The sequence below is a fragment of the Camelina sativa genome, chromosome 13 (assembly GCF_000633955.1).
Source record: "Camelina sativa cultivar DH55 chromosome 13, Cs, whole genome shotgun sequence".
Lineage (NCBI taxonomy): Eukaryota > Viridiplantae > Streptophyta > Magnoliopsida > Brassicales > Brassicaceae > Camelina > Camelina sativa.
The window spans coordinates 23581786-23598309 of NC_025697.1; positions in this window are offsets into that span (position 1 = coordinate 23581786).

A 16524-nucleotide genomic window follows, 5' to 3' on the forward strand; every position below is an offset into this window, starting at 1 on the left:
CTCCAATTATAAGTCTAATTAACCGACCAAACCGATTCGAACCGAAAAACTAATTTTTCCCTAACCCTAACCATAACCCCTAAATGTCATGTTCTCGTAATAACTCAGCCATAAAGCAATATTTTAATCGACGTGAACTTTCGTTTTCCCGTAAAACTATAACTCAGCCGTAAAGCAATATTTTGGCGGGAAACCATATGTTAACCTAATAATAGATTGTTTCTTGTGATAACTCAGTCATAATTCATTATGACTCAGCCGTCACATGACCTTTCGTTTTCCCGTAAATTTTATAACTCAGCCGTCAAGTCATATATATCAGCCATTTACTTTCAGATTGTTTCTTGTGATAACTCAGCCTTTACTCAGTATAAATCAGCCGTCACATGACTTTTCGTTTTCCTGTAAATATGTCTAACTCTCTTTCATCTCAAATATGTCTGACTCTCTTTCATCTCACATCGACTTTGCTGAAGAATTGCCATTAAATTTCCATTAAATTCCATTAAATTCGAATTGATTACATTCAGTTCGGCAATTCGCCAAAATAAAAAAAATAATAATAAAAAGTGACAAGCGTCCTATCACCGAACTAGTTCCCATGGGAAGGCTAATCATGAGTCTTCTGATCTCGGCAGAAACTGATTCCCATCTCTAGCATTCTGGACGGTCATGTCGTCTCAGAATGGGAGCCGGACCGGATAGATCGGACTCCAACGGTTCTTCCACCACCAGCTTGCTCAGTTCAGATCGCAAGAACTGACGCTCCCGCCTTAAGGCTTCAAGCCTTTCCATCGGCACTTTGGAGCCCTTGGACACTATCTCCTCCAGGAAGGCACATGGACCTTCTATGGCATGGCTTCCGCAGAAGAAATGATCCGTTGACTCCAAGTAGTTGACGTACCGCCTCAGCCTCTCCAGGCAACCTTGGTAGGCCCAGACGTCTGTGATGCGCTGGAAGTCAGACTCTCCCAAAGGTTCGTAATCACCTTCGGGTATGTTGGGCACCACCATACGGGAGACCTGTTCTTCGCACGAGGCATGCTTAGCAAGTAGACGAATCATGCGCCACTTCGCCAGAAAGAAACCTTCGGCGATGAGCTCATCCAGGACTCAGATAGTCCCTTCCAATCGTTAGAGCCGAAAGACTTGCTCGAGTTTAAGACGAAGTGTTTTGATATACGCGCCTAGTCTCTTGCGGTGAGCTCGGTACCTCCGGAGTTCCTTTTGCAAAGGATCTTCTTCCGGCTCAACTCAGAACGAGTTCACGGAATCGAGACGTCTCCTCCTGAGGGGGGGGCATAATCTGATGCATTCGGATCAAAACCGCTAGCTCCAGCGGCTGTATGTTCTCGGGCTCGTTTCAACCATGCAGATCGGGTAGTCACTGGCATCTTTGCTAGTTTGGTTCGAGTTTGGAATGCTCTGAACATTTCCAACCCTTCCCCTATTTATACTAAAACTTGGAACACAACTGCGATCCCCTTCCACTAATCAGAAAACTGAGACCTTTTGTTTTCTCGTAAATATTATGACTCTACCGTCAAGTCACATATATCATTCATTTACTTTCAGATTGTTTCTTTTGATAACTCAGCCATTATTCAATATAACTCAGCCGTAACATGAATTTACGTGACCTTTCGTTTTCCCGTAAAACTATAACTCAGCCGTCAAGTAATATAAATCAGCCATTTACTTTCAGATTGTTTCTTTTGATAACTCAGCCATTATTCAATATAACTCTGCCGTAACATGAATCGACGTGACCTTTCGTTTTCCCGTAAAACTATATCTCAGCCGTCAAGTAATTTTTGGCGGGAAACCATAAGTTAACCTAATAATATCCATTGTGATATTTTGGCGGGAAACCATAAGTTATGGATGCATAAGTTAACCTAATTATATTCATATAATTCATTGTATCGTTTCAGTTTCTTCTTCTCCGCTCATTACACCTATAAATATTGCATCTTCGTCGATCAGTTCACCTTCAAATCTCATCTATCATTATATTGCACTTCCTTCGATCATTTCCTTCAAATCTCAGCTATGGACGGAGAGGGTTCCAGTAGACGTCAAAAACCCAAGGTAGAGATGGGAGACGAAGACAATCAGCCGTCCATCCGCATGGCCGGAGCAAGTTCCAGTAAACGTCAAAGAAATACAGATTTCGAGTGGGAAGAAGAAGCACTATTGGCCGTGTCCGAAGCTTTTACTCATACGAGAGTCAAGGCCGAGGTGGAGACAACTGATCGCTATAAAGCAATTTTGCATATGATGGATGATCATATGAAGAAGAAGGAAGAGAAGACCGCCCTCGAGCATCAAGTGGAACTAATCGACGCTCAAATATCCCAACTGAATCAAATCTTGGGTGGTGAACTTGTCGACTTAGAGACATAGCACAAGAGGTTAGAGGTTATGAGAGAGATTGCAGAGGCTGATGTCGAACAGTGTGAGGTTCCTCCTCCTCTTGATTGGGAGAAACTAAAACTTCGTGGTTCCTCCTCCTCTTAATCGGTTTAAAAACCATCTTCCATTGTACTGTCGTCTCGTCTTCTTTATGAACTCTGAACTTTTTGTTTTGATTTCTTTTTGTAATGTTTAATATTAATATAATTTAGCCGGTATTACGATATCTCAGCCATTACGCGTTTATAAATCACTATAACTGAGCCGTCACATGAATCGACGAGAGTTTTCGTTTCATATAAATATTATCACTCAGCCGTGAAGTCATATAAATCAGCCATTTATTTTCAGATTGTTTCTTGTGATAACTCAGCCATCACGGATTTATAAATCACTATAAATCATCTGTCACATGCATCGACGAGACCTTTCGTTTTCCCGTCAAGTCATATATATCAGCCATTTACTTTCAGATTGTTTCTTGTGATAACTTAGCCATAACTTACAATAACTCAGCCGTCACATGACCTTTCATTTTCCCGTAAATTTCATAACTCAGTCGTAAAGTCATATATATCAGCCATTTACTTTCAGATTGTTTCTTGTGATAACTCAGCCATAATGCATTATAACTCAGCCATTACGGATTTATAAATCACTATAACTCAGCCGTTACATGAATCAACTAAACCTTTCGTTTTTCCTTAAATACCATAATTAAGCCGTCAAATCGTATAAATCAGTCGTTTGCTTTCAGATTGTTTCTTGTGATAACTCAGCCATAACTTTACTATAACTCAGCCGTTAAATGAGAGGAGATACTAAAATGTGGAAGCATAAAAAGGTGGATAACAGGGACCTTTAATACATGAAAAAAGATACTCGCCTACGAAATGGAAAATAATTATTTTAAATTAAATAGACTGGAAATCACTGCTGGAAACCCTAAAGGATCTCAGAGACTTTGAGGGACAACCACCAAAGGTAACAGTTTTTGCACATGATTTCATAACGGTCTCCATAGCCGGGAGAATGGAGACTGTTATCCAAATAACACATCACAGCACAAGCGGGTGAAGGGAGTAACGGGCTGTCAGGATAGAGATGGGGGGCTGTGTATGAGTTTTTCCGGGCCGTCTTTTAACGAGATAACGCAAACATAAAATCATCACCGGTTGCCCTGACACCCGCAGACAGCAGAGGATAATGATGTGCATCAAACAGCTGGAGGTAATGGACAGCCATAACCTCATTCCCTTGACAAATACTTAGTACCCCACATGCTAATGTGGCATCAACATCGGCTGGTACATTACGACTGAGAATATCAATCCCACGCTGGATATCTCTATCCTCAGCCACAACCCTTAGCCCTTCGTAGTAAATGGCGATGGGGTTGCCGGCGTCAAAGCATTTGACAAAGAAAGGCCTGTACAGCCCTTCAATTTGGAGGCCACCATCAGGGGCATTGGATGTGTTGATTTCTAATGGATCAGTACAAAGGCAATAAATAGCAGCTGTCTTTAGAACTTCTTTACTGTATACTGCATTTTTTCCCCTATGACCAGCCCTCAAAATAGAACCAAGTGACCACCATCGATCTTCTATAGCAAGGGAAACGATTTTTATGAAAACATCGTCGGGGAGATCCGGCATCTTGGGTGCTCGAGCGGACATAGTGTTGTAAACTATAATTTTATTCTAGTTTGTAGTTGAGAGGTAATAGACTAAAGAAACAGAAATACTTGTATATATACATAGATAGCATAAAAGTATATTATTTGGTTGGGCAGAATACAAGATGGATGATGAATTTAATGAGTTAATACATATATCAGCCAGAGAATGAGTCAGTAGGTACAGACAGATTGTTTCTTGTGATACCTCAGCCATAACTTTACTTTAACTCAGCCGTCACATGAATCGACGAGACCTTTCGTTTTCCCTTAAATACCATACCTCAGTTATCACAAGTATATAATTCAATTGTAATTCATAACTCAGCCGTGTGAAGTATATAAATCAGCCGTAACTTAACCGTAAGTCAGCCATAATTTTGAAAATAGACAAATCAAAGTTTTACAAATCCAAGTACAATTCCTACCAAAAGAAATCCAAATGTTTTACATATCATAGTACAATTCCTACCAAAAGAAACGAAACGAAGGACATAATGCATTATTTAAATTGACTCATAAAATCAGGTGCCTCATCGTAGATTTCTGCTGCCATTTTAACCCGTATAGCCTGGATATTTTGATCACATATGCCATCGAAAGTCAAACCAAGCGCTAGACATTCTACAAACTTTAGAGCGTACACGCCACAGTCACCAACCTGTACGTTTTGAGGGACCTTGGAGACACTCTTCCTCCTGAAACTGAACTGACTGAAAGTAGGTGTACGCCATTTGTCAGGAACGTTCTCGTTCATCATTTTTGGAATCATCCGCGTAAACGCCCTACAAGCATTCAGCATTCTAATATCACTGTCTTTGTTTGCTTGACCCATGATGCTATCATAGCAATCAATATGCCTTCTGATGAGATCCACGTGCAGCGCCACCCAGTGATTGCCTCCAGTTTATGGAGTAATATACAGGTGCTCCACATCTTCTATCCACTTCAAATTGATCTGAAGGTATCAAACCTTTAACTAACTCTTCATAACAGTTGCCTTTGAATTTAAACAGTTTGAGTTTCATCTCGAACTGAGCATAGTCACAAACCATCGTTCTGGTGAACCACGGGTCTACAAACGCAATGCGTTTGTTGTGATATGGGAAAGGATCTCAGTTGTACCTAATACTGAGGAGTCTCATAAACGCGCCCATGTGCTGTAAAACAGAAAACTGAGTAGTAAACAACAACTCAGCCATAATGTAATATAAGTCAGTCGTAAACAATAACAAATCAGCTATTATGTATTATAACTCTGCCGTCAACAATAACAACTCAGTCATTATGTATTATAACTCAGCCGTAAACATTATAACTCAGCCGTCAAGTCATTATATCTCAGCCGTAAACATAATAACTCAGACATCAAGTTAAACTTACTTAATCAGACAGCCACCCAAATGTATCATGCTTCACTGGCCAGTTCTTTCTTTCGGTGATGAGAGTCCTATAGAATTCAATATTTGGTGTTGACTTGCCAATGGTGTATCCCTAAGAAACAAATAAGAACAGGTTAATATAATGTTAACAAGCTGTGATTAACAAGGGTCTAAAGGGTCATACTCGGCTGTCTTTAGGTACTCCAAAAGTTTTTTCAACTTGATCGGATCAACCGGTGCCAGAGGATCATATATTCCAGCTCCAGGTCCACAGTTCTTCCTCATGCATGTCAGTCCGTTGTCTCCAATATAAGGAAAAATCCTCGCTTGTGTAGCTTGATGTGTATTCAATGCACTTCCATCCAGGGACATCTTAACACTCTCCAGCCTTAAAGCTTTAATTCTATCAAGCATAATATTTTCCTCCTCATCATCCTTAGATTCAGGTTCAAGGACATCGTTTTCAGCCATAAACTCGGCTGTCATATCACATATACTGTTGTCAGCAGCGTCGGCACCAGCGTTTGCATCAGCTTTTGCACCAGCTTCGGCTTCTCCCTCATTCAAAACAGGTTCTACAAGTTGCAACGGCTTTACGGCAGTAGGCTTAGTAGTCTTTCTACCTCTTCTCTTTTGCGGATTATCTCCAACCTTCTTTTCCGCCAACTCTTTGACCTTCTTTGCCGCAAACTCTTTGGCCTTCTTTGCAGCCGCCGCCTCATCTTTGGCCTTCTTTGCCGTAAACCTCTTTGGCCTTCTTTGCATCTAATTCTTTGTCCTTCTTTGCATCTTTGGCATTTTTCCACGTGTTCAGCCGTTGATTTGGTTTCGTAGCAGCTGGAGACTTCTCAACAAAATTAAGAGGATCATCTTTATCAAACTCTTTATTCAGATTCCTACTGACCCAGCCAAACCACTTCCATCTACCTGTATGACATAGCGAACATAATTCAGACATAATTCAGATAATGATAACTCAACCTAAACATTCTGGAAAATCAGCCATAAAATTAAGATAAATCAGACATTACCGGAGGACTGTTGACAGAGTAGTTTTGTTGTTTTTTTTCTGGAATGACTGGTGGACCTTTTGGTGTATGTAGTTTTGCCCAAAGGACTTCTGGTAACAGGCTCGTTATTTTGAAATTTGAACACGCATCATAAGTGTTTTGGCCAGTTTGCCCAACACCCACGGAAAGCACGTGCTCTTTCATCTGTTTGAGTTCACTCTCAACAGATCCAAACATGGTATCAATCCTTTCATTCATCCTCTTTTCTATTCTATCTCCAATCTTCTTCTCCAGATCCAGAGCAATGTTTTTTTCAAAGGTGTCAAACCTTGAGGTTAAATTAGACACCAACTCAACGATAGTTGCAACCGACCCATCTTCTCCAGCATCTTCCTCCTCACTAGCACACTGAAACAAATACATAAACCGTCACAAACAAGCTAACGAAAGATTACATATAATATAAACACACTATACACCATATCACTTACCTTTATTCTTTTTTTCTTCTTCTTATTCTTCTGTGCAGCTCCTGCACCAGATTCACCACCCTGACTGTTTGAAACGTCCACCTTCTGGACTTTCTGCTTCTTTGCGGGAGGAGATTCAGACTCAACATCTGTTTTAGCTTTTCGCTTTTTCTTCTTATCACTCCCCTTAACATCCCAAAAATCTATAACAAACTTACCCTCATGTATGTCTTGGATAAGGCGATCAAGTGATGTGTCGTCTTCTTGACCTGGCCACGTATGAAATAGGTCGCTTACATCATCCTTCATAACCATTTTAGTCACACGCAGTTGTGATATAAAAGATTATGAAACCCATCAGTAAGTTTTAACTTAGCCACTACTAAAACATAACTCAGCCATCACTAAAACATAACTTAGCCATCACTAAATCATAACTCAGCCATCACTAAATCATAACTCAGCCTATAATAAACCTTACCTCACCAAGCGCTTTGATCTCTTCAGCAATTACGGTTTCCAGCGTTGAACGTGTACGGTTTCCACCCCATTGAAGCAACGGTATGCCACCATTTTTTTCTTTTGTTGCATTCCCAAATCGTTCTCCAAAGATTTGGACTGACTCATACGCCCAAGCCTGTAACACGGGTGTAAAACCACTAAGGGTGTACGACTTTCCCGTAAGCTTCAACATCTTTATAGAATCAACAAGAGCTTCAAATGCTGACCGACCCCACGGATAAGTCTTCATGGCTTCATCATCAAAAACTCTTTTCGCACTTTCAGATGGTATTCTAGATTTCTAATGGATGGCATATAGTCCAATGGCTTGAAAACACAACAGCCCCAACCATTTACGGGGCTCAGGGTCCCATCCCCGACACACTTTTAATGCTTCCCTGAGTTCAAGTAGCGTTGGACCTTCCCCACCAGGCACTTGCAAAAGTCTGAAGAACACTTTGTGTTCCTCTTCAAGTTCAAACCGTTATGTCGGCATTGGGTCTATGTTTAACCCCGTGACATGAGCAAATTCATTCAACCCAAACCTGATAGGTTGACCACCGACCACAAACCAAACCTCCTTCTTATGTACCCTTAACTGGTTACATAGTAGGAAATGTACAACCTTACCAGACCATACGAATTGGCTATCAACTAGCTTAGAGATTATTCCAATAGGTACTTTTTTCGTTTCATCCCACGCATCCTGTCCTATTGATTCCCTAATCTGAGGGAAATCTAACATCTTGAAATTGGTATTAATTTGTTTACAATATAGAATAAACTTCATTTCTGGCCAAAGTCTTGGGGGGTAATCCCTTGCTTGTTCTTCACAAATATCCTTAGCCATTTGATAAATATAATTCAGCAGTAAAGCATAAAATAAATCAGCCATAAAATATGACAAACTCAGACGCAATGCATATAATAACTCCGCCACAAATACATAACTCAGCCGTAAAGCAGCCGTAAACTATCGACAAAAACCCTCAATCGGGCGCATAAATAGGAAGACACATACCGGAACTCGAAGACGAGGCGACTTAGACGGAAACGAACAAGACATCGACGACGAAGAGATAAAGAGCGAATGAGAGAGAGAGAGTTTTTTATCGTTTAGGGTTCGTCGAGAGAGAGAGGGATTTCGCCGACGAGAGAGAGAGTTTTTTTTTTTCGCCGTTTGTGAACAGTTTTTAACTGTTCACTTTCCCTCTCAATGAAATAAACAAAGAAACTATCGATTCTAAACGATAACTCAGCCGTCATAACTCAACCATAACTTTACTATAACTAAGCCGTAACATGAATCGACTAGACCTTTCGTTTCCCGTAAATATTATAACTCAGCCGTCAAGTCATATATATCAGCCATCTACTTCCAGATTATTCCTAGTGATAACTCAGCCATCATATAAATCTGCCATTTACTTTCGTTTATAATTTCAGATTGTTTCTCGTAATAACTCAGCCATAACTCACTATAACTCAGCCATTACATGAATCGACGAGACCTTTCGTTTTCCCGTGATAACTCTCTAATTTACATGTTTTAAGCATCCCTTTTTGTCCATATTTTGCATTGTTTTTACCCTAACCTTAGCATTTTTAGGTCATTTACTATAGGAATCCACATTTAGGCCATTTAGGGTGTTGCATTCTTGTAGTTGCATATTTTGGATGAAAACAGGTGCTTAAGAGCTAAAAATGGGGAGGAACAAGGTCGAATCCGAGCATGTACCCAAAAGAGCTATGGAGCAGGAAGAACTGTCCGAACACCAACCCGATCGAGGAGGATCTAAGAACAGAAAGAACAATCCGAGAGCCTACCCGAAGAGTAACCCGAGCTCATCCTCGTGCACCCTATCGAGCAGACCCTCAGGCAGGACTGGGAAGCTAGGGTTAATGGGTTTCCATATATAAACCCCATCCCCTCTTCTTCCTCTCGCCCTAGCACATTGCAGACCCTCAGAACATAGAGCGAGAGCTTCTTGGAGAGAAACTGAGCGACTCAAAACTCTTTCTACTCTTTGTTAGGATTTAATTTCATTTCTTTTTGCATTTTTGATTCTATACTCTTCCACTCTACTCTATTTTTAATATAATGCAATTTTCTTTTATCTATGCTCTTGTGTTTTCTGCAATGAGATCTGAGTAGTGAAACAAAGTTTCTAGGGATGGGATAGATGATTTTGTGTTCTTAGTGAAACAAAGTTTCTAGGGATGGGATAGATGATTTTGTGTTCTTGATCGGTTAGGATGTCTTAGCTTTGATATTTGTGTTTTATAAATTCCCTTCTAGATTGGTGTTCTTAATGCTATCAACAGACCGANACTAGACCTTTCGTTTCCCGTAAATATTATAACTCAGCCGTCAAGTCATATATATCAGCCATCTACTTCCAGATTATTCCTAGTGATAACTCAGCCATCATATAAATCTGCCATTTACTTTCGTTTATAATTTCAGATTGTTTCTCGTAATAACTCAGCCATAACTCACTATAACTCAGCCATTACATGAATCGACGAGACCTTTCGTTTTCCCGTGATAACTCTCTAATTTACATGTTTTAAGCATCCCTTTTTGTCCATATTTTGCATTGTTTTTACCCTAACCTTAGCATTTTTAGGTCATTTACTATAGGAATCCACATTTAGGCCATTTAGGGTGTTGCATTCTTGTAGTTGCATATTTTGGATGAAAACAGGTGCTTAAGAGCTAAAAATGGGGAGGAACAAGGTCGAATCCGAGCATGTACCCAAAAGAGCTATGGAGCAGGAAGAACTGTCCGAACACCAACCCGATCGAGGAGGATCTAAGAACAGAAAGAACAATCCGAGAGCCTACCCGAAGAGTAACCCGAGCTCATCCTCGTGCACCCTATCGAGCAGACCCTCAGGCAGGACTGGGAAGCTAGGGTTAATGGGTTTCCATATATAAACCCCATCCCCTCTTCTTCCTCTCGCCCTAGCACATTGCAGACCCTCAGAACATAGAGCGAGAGCTTCTTGGAGAGAAACTGAGCGACTCAAAACTCTTTCTACTCTTTGTTAGGATTTAATTTCATTTCTTTTTGCATTTTTGATTCTATACTCTTCCACTCTACTCTATTTTTAATATAATGCAATTTTCTTTTATCTATGCTCTTGTGTTTTCTGCAATGAGATCTGAGTAGTGAAACAAAGTTTCTAGGGATGGGATAGATGATTTTGTGTTCTTAGTGAAACAAAGTTTCTAGGGATGGGATAGATGATTTTGTGTTCTTGATCGGTTAGGATGTCTTAGCTTTGATATTTGTGTTTTATAAATTCCCTTCTAGATTGGTGTTCTTAATGCTATCAACAGACCAAGAGGTTGAGATTAGATCTAGGGCGTTTTACCACCGAGAGGTGTAGATGAAATGCTTGAATAAATCAATGCTAGAGATTTACTCACTTAGCCTAAGAGATTACATGAGTAAGGGGTTTATTGACAATAATGAATCGGTTTGTATTGCCTGTTTGGTCATGTTTCTCCAACGAGAGTTGGGTAGGGGAGTGATTAAGGTTGATTGTTTCTATCACGAGAATGTTTTAACAAGATTTTAAAGATTCATTGTCTAGGGAATATTTGCTTGAGGCATGTAGAACATCCATATTGGTCAGGAACATTTAGGAGTCGATTACCCCATCCTTAGGACCTTTCGTATTTAGATTGTTTACATTTTATTCATAACTCGATCCCTTACCCGAACAGGTACACGATCACCTGCTTCGAGTATACCTTTGAGTTGTTCTTGCTTATCTTGTTTACTCGATCACCCCACCCGATCATGTACTCGAATGCTTGCATCGAGTGCTTAGGTCGTGTGGTTCTTGTTTATTTGCTTTCTTCTGTTTATTTTAGGATTGCTAGATCAAACCCAACTATTGCTTGGCTTGACTTGCATAGTTCTGATTGTATCTTATCTGCTAGCATAACAACCATTTGGATTGATAACCCTTTGTACTACAACTGCATAGGGAATTGATACCCTGGGTGAAAATCCTGTTATCATCCCGTCAAACTATAACTCAGCCGTCAAGCAATATTTTGGCGGGAAACCATAAGTTAACCTAATAATAGACGTGACCTTTCGTTTTCATATTGTTTTTCCTTTATATTCTCCTCATTCATATGTCTGACTCTCTTTCATCTCATTCTTCGTTTCTATTGTTTCTCTTTATACACTCCTAAATCACAGATTTGTCTATCTGTTACATCTTCCTATCGACATGGAAATTGTTCCTCATATCGATGGACAGTTTTTTAGAGATGTCGAAGCGATCATTTGCGCCACTGATCGGGAGAATATTCCGGTTCTAAACCCTGGTGTGGGTTCCTGGGTTGACATAACCACTGTTATGTGGTTCAAGTTCCTTCACGTTCTCTCTATCGCGATTGGAGGAATACTTCAACACAACTGGCACCATGCGTGGCCAACGTACCGCTTGATTCCCTTCCACTTTAAGAGACGATGGTTTCACCTCCTCGCGGTAAGATCACTAAAACAAACCACCATATTGATATTATTTTATACTCCTATCGTTTCTTTCCTTTAATTGTAGCGTAAATACACGTGGGATTCAAAGCATACTTTAACGGTCTGGACGCAGTTTAATTTGGTGGCTAGAACGTTATTCAGATCCCAGANCATATAAATCTGCCATCTACTTTCGTTTCTAATTTCAGATTGTTTCTCGTAATAACTCACTATAAATCAGCCGTTACATGGATCGACGAGACCTTTCGTTTTCCCGTCAAACTATAACTCAGCCGTCAAGCAATATTTTGGCGGGAAACCATAAGTTAACCTAATAATAGACGTGACCTTTCGTTTTCATATTGTTTTTCCTTTATATTCTCCTCATTCATATGTCTGACTCTCTTTCATCTCATTCTTCGTTTCTATTGTTTCTCTTTATACACTCCTAAATCACAGATTTGTCTATCTGTTACATCTTCCTATCGACATGGAAATTGTTCCTCATATCGATGGACAGTTTTTTAGAGATGTCGAAGCGATCATTTGCGCCACTGATCGGGAGAATATTCCGGTTCTAAACCCTGGTGTGGGTTCCTGGGTTGACATAACCACTGTTATGTGGTTCAAGTTCCTTCACGTTCTCTCTATCGCGATTGGAGGAATACTTCAACACAACTGGCACCATGCGTGGCCAACGTACCGCTTGATTCCCTTCCACTTTAAGAGACGATGGTTTCACCTCCTCGCGGTAAGATCACTAAAACAAACCACCATATTGATATTATTTTATACTCCTATCGTTTCTTTCCTTTAATTGTAGCGTAAATACACGTGGGATTCAAAGCATACTTTAACGGTCTGGACGCAGTTTAATTTGGTGGCTAGAACGTTATTCAGATCCCAGAAGCGTGCTCTCAAGAGGATATGGGTGAAGAGCAGCATAGTTTGGAATGATTTGGTCCATATGTTTGAAGAATTTGGCCCAGATGACGTCGGTTTCAGAAAGTGATTTCCATTGTACTTTTGTGTCGTCTTCTATATGAACTATGAACTATGAACTATGATTTTGTGTTTTTTTGTTTGTTTATGTTGTACCTTCATATTAATATAAAACAGTCGTTATTTCGATATCTCAGCCATTACGGAATGATAACTCAACCATAAAATTCGATAAGTCAACCACAATATTTGATTACTCAGCCATCACTTTATCTAAATTATTTACATAACTCAGTCGTGAATATCTCATAACTCAGCCAACCCTCAAATTAGAATGTGTAAAAATCACTCTAAGTCTATAAATATACCTTTTTCTTTGTTTTAATTATTTTGAATAATATTCGAATAATAATTATTTAATTATTTTGAATAATATATTGTGAAAAAAGCTCACTCTATGAATTTATTATGCATGTGGATTTGAGCAGGCACAGAATTAGTGATTTTTCGCGTTTCCCTAACAACACTTTTTGTGACATCGAGAGACGTTTTAATATTTATTAGGAATCTGACAGAAAGAAAGATCCAGGAAAGAAAAAAGAATATGTTTTCATATTAATGAGAAGACCCTAAACGATAATTCAGCCGTCATAAACTATAACTCAGCCATCACTCCAATTATAAGACAAAATAACCGAACAAACCGAACCGAACCGAAAAACTAGTTTTTCCCCTTTTGATATTTTTTGTATTGGTATTTTCAATTAATTACGGTTATATTCATGTTACTATCGGTTATATTAAGTTAATCTACCTAATTTGGATAATATTTGGGTTATTTATGGTTATATATTAATCTAACCGGCCCATAACCGGAGATAACCGAAAAGTAATTTCAAAAATTTTAAAAATTTGAAATGGTTATTATATTAGTAAACCCAAATTACCACCTCAAGTCAAACACATTAGAACCAAAACCAACTGTTAAATTAAAACCCATAATGTTGGAAATATGAACCCTACACCCCAAACCCTATTCCTAACCCCTAAATGTCATGTTTTGAATGTTTGACACATTTTGATCAGAATATGTAAAAATCACTCTTTGTCTATAATTATTACTTTTTATTGGTTATAATAATATTAATATACATATTTCCATTCTAAATTTAAATTTTGAGTTATAAAATTTTTAATTTACAAATATCTCATAAGTCGGCCGTTTATTTCGATAACCCAGCCATATAGTCAAATTTTATTAAATAAATTTCTAAAATTTGAATTCAAATTTTGAATTCCTTTTTAATAATAAATCTTTAAAAATGTATTTATTACGCGTGTGGATGATAACAAGAAACATAATTATAGTTTGCGTCTCCCCAACAACACTTTTTGTATTCTCGAGAAGGTATATAATAAATTAATATGGCCGTTGCATAACTTAGCTGTAACACCATTAATATGGCTGCTGCATAACTCAGTCGTAACACAATGTTAATTTAATATACTACCCTAAGTCAGTCATGTAAAGTACATAACTCAGCCGTCACGTATAGAATTGTTAAATGGCATCGTTTGATTTATTGTTTTAGTATAAATGATGGGATTGTAGTGATTTTGTGCTTTAGTAATCGAGTGAAAATGATGGCTCAGAGAGATATCTACGGCGGCAACTCCAGGGGTGATGAGAAAACTGCTGCTGAAGCACTAACTGAGGTACATCTCTGGACCATCTGAAATCTCTAAGCATTATCGTAATATTGTGTTTGTGGTAATGTAGATGAAAATGAAAATGAGGTACGGCGAAATCCGGAGGCGCGACAAGGGCGTTCCAGTCGGGTGTAATTGTGGTGCAGTGCTTCTCGTTGCCAGATCTAATGATCCTAGCACGAGAGGAGAACTTTATTTCAGTTGTGCGTATGAAATCACAGATGTAAAGATTTTTGTACTCTTATTTTTGTGTTCAGCATCTTGATTTTTTTTTATATTGTAATATCAGTTCTGTACTACTTGTAAGGGTCCCAGTCAAGGCTGCGGTTTCCGGAGGTGGTGGAATGATGCATTGCGCGACGAGTTTGCCAATATTACGGAGGAGAAGAATGAGATGAAGCAGGACTTGGATGCAGCCAAGAAGCGCATTGAGACTTAAGAAGAAATTATCTTGAATATGGAAAAGAAATATGACGAGCTAGAGAAGAAGTTTGAGAGCTTGAACAAGTATCTGTGAGCTTAGTCAAGCTCTGTTTTTTATTTTTTTTTTGGAATTGGTATGAACTCTCTATGTAGTGGTGTTTTATCAATCTACTTTCCTAACTCAGCCATTAATTTGTTATAACTCAGCCGTCATAAACTATAACTCAGCTAACCCTCCAATTAGAGGACTAAATAACCGAACCGATTAAACCGAACCGAACCGACCAAACCGAACCGAACCGAAAAAAATAATTTTTCCCAATTTGGTATTTTTGTATTAGTATGTTTGGTTAATTTCGGTTATATTCGGCTTACTGTCGGTTATATTAGGCTAATCTACTTAATTACAATATATTTTGGGTTATTTATGGTTATATATTAATCTAACCGACCTATAACCGGAAATAACCAAAAAAAAATTAAAAATTTTAAAAAAATATTCAAATGGTAATCATATTAGTATATCCATATTACCACCTTAAACCAAACACATTAAAACACATTAGAACCAAAACCAAAAAACAAATAATGTTACTCATCTGAACCCTACATCTCAAACCCTATACCCCAACCCTAACCCTAACCCCTAAACGTCATGTGTTATATGTTTTACACATTCTGATGAGAATGTGTAAAAATCAATCTTTCTCTATAATTATTACTTTTTATTGGTTATAATAATTGTAATATTCATATTTCAATTGTACATTTAAATTTTGAGTTATAATAATGTAAATTTACAAATATTTCATAAGTCAGTTGTGTAAGTCAATAACTCAGCCGTCACTTTGTCGGAATTTTTTTATGTTTTATTCGAATTTTGAGTTCAGTTTTTTTATTATATTTTGTATAATATATTGTGAAAAAGCTAACTTTTTGAATTTATTACGCGTGTGGATCTGAGCAAACACAGAATTATTGTTTGGGTTTCCCCAACAACACTTTTTGTAGTATCGAGGCACGACACGAAAGACCAAACGAAGCCGTACCAAGTACATAACTCAGCCGTACGAAGTAATAACTCAGCCATTACATATATGTTTATTTAATATTTACTTATAACTCAGCCATGTGAAGTACATAACTCAGCCGTAACATTGAAAAGATACTATAATATACTATAATATCCAAGTACAATTCCTACGAAAAGAAATATAATGTTTTCAATATCCAAGTACAATTCCTACCATAAGAAATCCAAATGTTTTTACATATCCAAGTACAAGTCCTACCAAAAGAAATACAAATGTTTTTTTACGTAAACTGACTCATAAAATCAGGTGCCTCATCGTAGATTTCTGCTGCCATTTTAACACGTATAGCATGGATATTTTGATCACAGATTCCATCGAAAGACACACCAAGCGCTAGACATTCTATAAACTTTAAAGCGTACACGCCACAGTCACCAACCTGTACGTTTTGCGGGACCT